We start from the raw sequence: 6,650 nt of genomic DNA on the forward strand, positions 1-6,650 counted from the left end.
ACAGTGACTCCTGTTGTTGACTTAACAAATTGACATTCTTGTTTATGGCATCAGTAATCACCCTAGGCTCTTGTCATGAGTTGCCAAGGCTATGGAAGCCCCCTGAGTTCACCGACTCTGATCATATTTAGACAAGGTCATAGTCAAAGTGGAAGTTCTCTCCTCCCTTCAGAGAAAGGTACCTTCTTCTTTGATGACCTGTTCTTTCCGCTGGGATCTCACTTGCAGAGATCTTTCATTTAGGTCATTTTTGTTTTTTTGACAGAGTGTCTTGGCTTTCCATGCCTGAAATACTCTCATGGGCCTTCAGCAGGATCTGCATGCCTTAAGGGCTGATTATGAGGCCAGAGTGCTGTTAGGACATTTGCCATTCTATGGGTCTGCTGTGTATCTCACTTCCCATGTTGGATCGTTCTCTCCCTTTTTGATTCTATCAGCTAGTATTTGCAGACACTATTCTTGTTTATGTGATCCCTTTGGCTCTTAGTCCTATCATTATGATCAATTGTGAACAGAAATTGATCACTGGGACTAGTGAGATGGCATTGGTACATGCCACCTTGATGGGATTGAATTGGAATCCCCTGGTATGTTTCTAACTCTATCGTTTGGGGCAAGTCAGCTTGAGAATGTCCCAAATTGTGCATCCCTTCCCTCTCTTATTCCCACTCTTATATTTAACAGGGATCACTTTTCAGTTAAGTTTCAACACTTAAGAATAACTGTGTATTAAATACAGAATTCATCCAATACTATTAAGTAGAACAACAAAAAATATGCTAGGAGGGATAATGTATTAAGTTGTTCATCAACAGTCAGGGCATGGGCTGATCAAGTCACCGTTTCTCATAGTGTCCATTTCACTTCAACAGGTTTCCTTTTTGATGCTCAGTTAATTGTCACCGATCAGGGAGAACATATGATATTTGTCCCTTTGGGACTGGCTTAATTCACTCAGCATAATGTTTTCCAGATTATTCCATTTTGTTGCAAATGACCAGATTTCATTGCTTTTACTGCTGTATAGTATTCTGTAGAGTACATGTCCCATAATTTCTTTATCCAGTCTACTGTTGACGAGCATTTAGGTTGATTCCAGGTCAGCTATTGTGAATTGAGCTGCAATAAACATGAAGGTGCAGACTGCTTTTTTGTTTGCCAATTGTTTGCAGTTGTAATCAAAACAGCAAGGTACTGGTATAGAAATAATTGGATAGACCAATGGAACAGAATAGAAACACCAGAAATCAATCCAAACATCTACAGCCAACTTATATTTGATCAAGGATCTAAAACCAATTCCTGGTGAAAGGACAGTCTATTCAACAAATGGTGAAGGGAAAACTGGATTTCCATGAGCAGAAGCATGAAGCAAGACCCCTACCTTACACCTTACATAAAAATCCACTCAGCATGGATTAAAGACCAAAATCTACAACCTGACACCATCAAATTATTAGAGAACATTGGAGAAACCCTGCAAGATAGAGGCACTGACAAAGACTGCCTGGAAAAGACCTAGAGGCACAGGCAGTCAAAGCCAAAATTAACTATTGGGATTGCATCAAATTGAGAAGTTTCTGTACTGCAAAAGAAATAGTTAGGCGAGTGAAGAGGCAACAGACAGAATGGGAAAAAATATTTGCAAACTATGCTATAGATTAAGGATTAATAACCAGCATCTACAAAGAGATCAAGAAACTCTACAACAACAAAACAAACAACCCACCTAAGAGATGGGCCAAGGACCTCAATAGACATTTTTCAAAAGAGGAAATCCCAATGGCCAAAAGGCACATGAAAAAATGTTCAAGGTCACTAGCAATCAGGGAAATGCAAATTAAAACCACAATGAAGTTTCACCTCACCCCGGTTAGAATGGCTCACATTCAGAATTCTACCAACAACAGATGCTGGCGAGGATGTGGGGAAAAAGGGACACTAACCCACTGTTGGTGGGAATGCAAACTGGTCAAGCCACTATGGAAGTCAGTCTGGGGATTCCTCAGAAACCTGAAGATAACCCTACCATTCAACCCAGCCATCCCACTCCTTGGAATTTACTCAAAGGAAAAAAGAAAATTTTTCAAATCTATTTCAAAATTTAAAAAAATGTGAATAGAGGTAACATGGCTGGGCAGAGGCCAGGTTTCAATAAGTTACTAAGATAAATGATGCTCACCATGTTTAGTAAACAAGTTAAGACACAGTTTTGCTTCATGTTATTTTTTAATAATCTTAAAACTTTATTGAGCAAAATCATAAAATCTCTTGTTATAGTAAAGAAAATAGTAAATACAATTTTATTCTTTTATTCATTTGGGCAATATAGAATTAACTGATAAGACAGTGGAATGTCAAGTGCATTTTTTTCAATGTAGAGTATTAAGGATGAGGCATTTAGATAATCTTCAGCACCTGGGAAAGATTAATCATTAGCTCATAAAAAAGATAATCTCTTACCCTGACAAATGAATTCAGAGACAAATAAAAATAATATGGTATTAATAAAATTTAAGAGTAGATATCTAAGGGATATTCGGAAATTTGTTGGAATAAAACACAGCTTAAAAACACAATATTTTAAATAGGAAATACAGTAGAATTATTAAATGCTACCTCATGTACTGATTTTTTCCCAAAAGAGAAAATAATTTTACATCTCAGCAGTTAGACAGAAAATTAATTTTACCTGCAAATCATAGCAGCTCTAGGAAGGAGATTTTGTTTTTTAAATCTCTAATTATGTTGCCTAAAACTTTTGTAAAAATTATTAATAACCATAACAATAACTTATTAAATGTAAATAATGCTTTAAGATCTCTTTCACATCACACAGAACTCTGTGCTCCAAGCATGAGAGCTGTTGACAAGATAAGCAACCACCTACAAGGGAATGATTTATATCAGACATCATATTTTCTATCTGTAGATTACTTTTCAAAGGTTGCTCCTTGAGGCATTGCAAAATGTGTTTGGAATCCACTTGGAAGGACTTGGTTCCATTTAGGATAGCCTTGTTTGACCCAAAGGAGTTCCTATTTATCATTAATCACATTTTTGGCAGAACTCCATGAATATCATTAGTGTCATTTGTTAAAGCTTTTAAAAATTTGGGGGATTTAAGTATTATGTATGTATAGAGCATGAAACAGCTTTCCTTAGCCTTGTGACACTCAGTAAACCCTTCATACCTCAGTTCAGATTTCCAAAACTCTCCAGGAGAAGCTCCAAATTGACTTGAAAATCAGGGGCAGTGGAGCTTGTCCACCAGTCTCCCTTTATCTCTCTCTTTCACTCTCATGATGCAATCATTTTAAAACACTTTACTGGGTGCTGGAGCTGTGACATAGCTGGTAAAGCCACCATATGAATGGAGGCATTGTTTAGGGCTCTGGTTAAAGACCTGGCTGCTCCACTTCTGATCTAGCTCTCTGCTTTGGCCTGAGAAAGCAGTAGCAGATGCCTAACTCCTTGGGATCCTGTGCCTGCATGGGAGACCCGGAGGAATCTCCTGGCTCCAGGCTTTGGATAAGCTCAGCTCTGCCTATTGTGGCCATCTGGGGAGTGAGCCAATGGATGAGAAATTTCTCTCTCTCTGCCTCTGCCTCTCTGTAACTCTGCCTTTCATATAAATAAATTAATAAATCTTCTAAAAAAGCAATTTATTAAGATGTTTCCTACAAACTGGGGGATATCCTATGATCGCTAAGAGAAAAAAAATCCTTAATTTACAACATAAGTAAAAAGCACCAAAGAGAATGTGGCATCATCATTCTGATGAGCTAGAATTCCTGGTTTCCAGTTCTGTTAAACTGCATTCTCATGTAGCCATACTCAAAGCTTTCAGAAGAAATGCCAAATCCAGAAACTCCAAAATGATACCCAAGGAGCACTGACATAAGCCCTTTGATTCCTCCCAGATCCACACATAGATAGTAATTCAACTCATTAAACAGAAATCTTCCTTTACAAAGAAACAGATTCTAAGATAAAATATATAATGCTATGATTTTGGAAACAAAATTATTAGTATCAAAGTAGAAAAAAGCATTAATGTTACCAGTTGAGCAAATAATTCCTTTTTTATTTCAGGTAGCTGTAAATGATCAATATTTTAAAGACTTTCTACATAAGTAGTATATAGCCCAGTTGGCTTTTATGAGAGAAATGTGCAAACTGTACCCTTGATTATACACCGAGCAAATAGGGTATTTTCTTAGAGAATGGGCACATGATTGGCATACTACCAGATTACTAGAAGGAATGAATAAAATAGAAACTTCTTTGTCTATACACATTTTAAAAGTTACTTCTTGCAGCCTCCTCAACTGGTCTCCCAGGGATGGACATGAAATATCTTCTGTTGGAAAATACTTCGTGTTCTTTTTCTTTGAGTACTGAAAATACAGAGCATCACTCTACAAAATAGAAAACTGCTTCACTTGCTACCACTTTTTTTTTTTTTTTTTTACCTACTATCTACTGAACAATGTCTATTCTACCTATAGGTCATCAGAAACTTTTAAATCTAGATATATTATTTAGGCAATGAATTTTTGAACAATAAAATGTACAGATTATAGTTTGCTGACTGTCTTGATTCTGTCAAACATAGACATGAACCTTATGCCTAAGGATTTCTAAAATAATCTTTCCAACAAACTCAACAAAGTTCTTATATAACATAGAGTCAATGTCTTTTAGACAGTTTTTGAAGGTGTTGGCTGCCACAATTCCTTTAAGTAAAACAGTATCAACGAGCTCTATTGCTTGTAAAGGTTTCTGTGTTTTTGTCTAATAATATCATTTTCCTATTTATTAATTACATTGACCTTTAAAAGATGATTCAGGATAGGAAGCACACACACCAGCTGTTGAAAGAGAGTCATGCTATTCTGATGCTCTTTCTTCAGCTTGTCTTTCCTCTCCTCTTTTTTCATCTTCAGCATTAAGAAGTGTTGATGCAATATCATTCACTGTTTTATGGTTCTCTCTGGTCGGTAGAGTTTTACTGTGAACTGTCTCTTTTGCAAAGCTTATATTAAAGCTCATTTCTAAGACAGATTTAACCACAAGTGTATTCATCATGCCTTTATCGTCTGAAGAACTTTATCCAGGTCCAAAATGAAAAATTGGTGGATCAGCATTTTCTTCTCCAAGAGGGTCTGAAGTTCACAACAGCTGTTGATGAAGATGAGGAAATCTGTCTTGAATCTCATCAACAAACTCCTACCCTTTCACGCCCATCAAGAACTCACACCTTGCAAACAATTTGGCATGTTCAACTTAGGCATCATCTCCACATTCTCAAAACCTCAAGGCACCATCACAACAAAAACATTTGATATCATCACTGAGAGCCACATAATAAAAACCAACAGTTGCAAGCTGCTCAGGACAAACTGGATCACTAGATGGCCAGTACATATTTGTGCTCATTTGTTAGGCATGTGCCTGCATGCTCCAATTTGAAATGCTGAACCTCAGTATTTCTAGAAAACAATGGTATTTGGGACATGCCGCCATCATTCTAACATAGCATCATCCTTTTTTCCAGTTGCTTTACTTCCGGTCACATGCAAAGCCGGCTACTGCATCTCCAGGTGCTACATTAGAGAAGCCAGCTCTTGCAAATTCTGATGGCAACAAAAAGCTAAATGGTCACTTATAGTAAGAAATCTTGCTTCTTCAGTACTCATTGAATAACCTTAAAGACTAGTCCTCAATGGGAGAAAAATCTTAGACTGATGTTAAATTGGGAGGGTTTGTTGAAAGGCTGGGGTAAAAACTATGAACCACTGAATGAGACGCATGGTTCCTGAGTGGGAAATAATGGATGTGCAAAACTACTTCTTAATGGTGGATTCCAGACTAACTGAAATCAGATTCTGAGAAAAACTACAGCTGGGATAAAACTGTTTATGCTTTTCAATAAGATTGTATTCTTGTTTCCAGTTATCCAGCATCAGGTCACAGCAGAAGCATTTGACCTTATTCATTCCAATGTAATACAAACCAGCAGGAGCAAGACTCCATTCTGAGAGAGGAACACGGATTGGGAGACCTGAGTATGTAGGCACTCTTTAGAGTTTGTAAGAGAAATCATACTTCATTTTTTGGTTTTGGTCATTTGTTCAATTTGATGAGATGGTGCTATCTTCCATCATACTCTTAATTCTTTAATATGAAGTCCCTGGGACAACTCTTTGGGAGGCAGTTTTGTGCATGAGGAGATGGCAGTATTTCTTGATGACTAAAACCCTCACATGAAACTCCTCAGCTCTTTACACTAAGATTTTAACGAAAAAGGGAAAAAAATAAGTTCTGACTTATCTGGAATTCACCACACCTGATTAATGAGTTTTCCATAAGCGAGGATGAAGAGCTATCTTAAATTACTGAGACACTACTAAAGGATTCTTGGAGATTATATTACCATTTAAGTAAATAAAGAGCTATTTGCTCATAATTTGGTGTAATGCTAAATTAAAGGCCTTAAAAAGTTTATGTGCATGTGAAAAATATGTTAAAACTTTATTTTTCAGCCTGCACCGTGGCTCAATAGGCTAATCCTCCACCTAGCGGCGCCAGCACACTGGGTTCTAGTCCCGGTCAGGGCACCAGATTCTGTCCCGGTTGCCCCCCTT

At 37.3% G+C, this 6,650-nt stretch overlaps 1 pseudogene; it reads right to left on the reverse strand.

Moving 5' to 3' along the window:
* Positions 1–4,159: 4,159 nt before the first annotated feature.
* LOC100339389 (baculoviral IAP repeat-containing protein 2-like) lies at positions 4,160–6,230 on the reverse strand (annotated as a pseudogene).
* Positions 6,231–6,650: the final 420 nt, after the last annotated feature.

Source organism: Oryctolagus cuniculus, chromosome 3 (assembly GCF_964237555.1).
Source record: "Oryctolagus cuniculus chromosome 3, mOryCun1.1, whole genome shotgun sequence".
Classification (NCBI taxonomy): Eukaryota; Metazoa; Chordata; class Mammalia; order Lagomorpha; family Leporidae; genus Oryctolagus; species Oryctolagus cuniculus.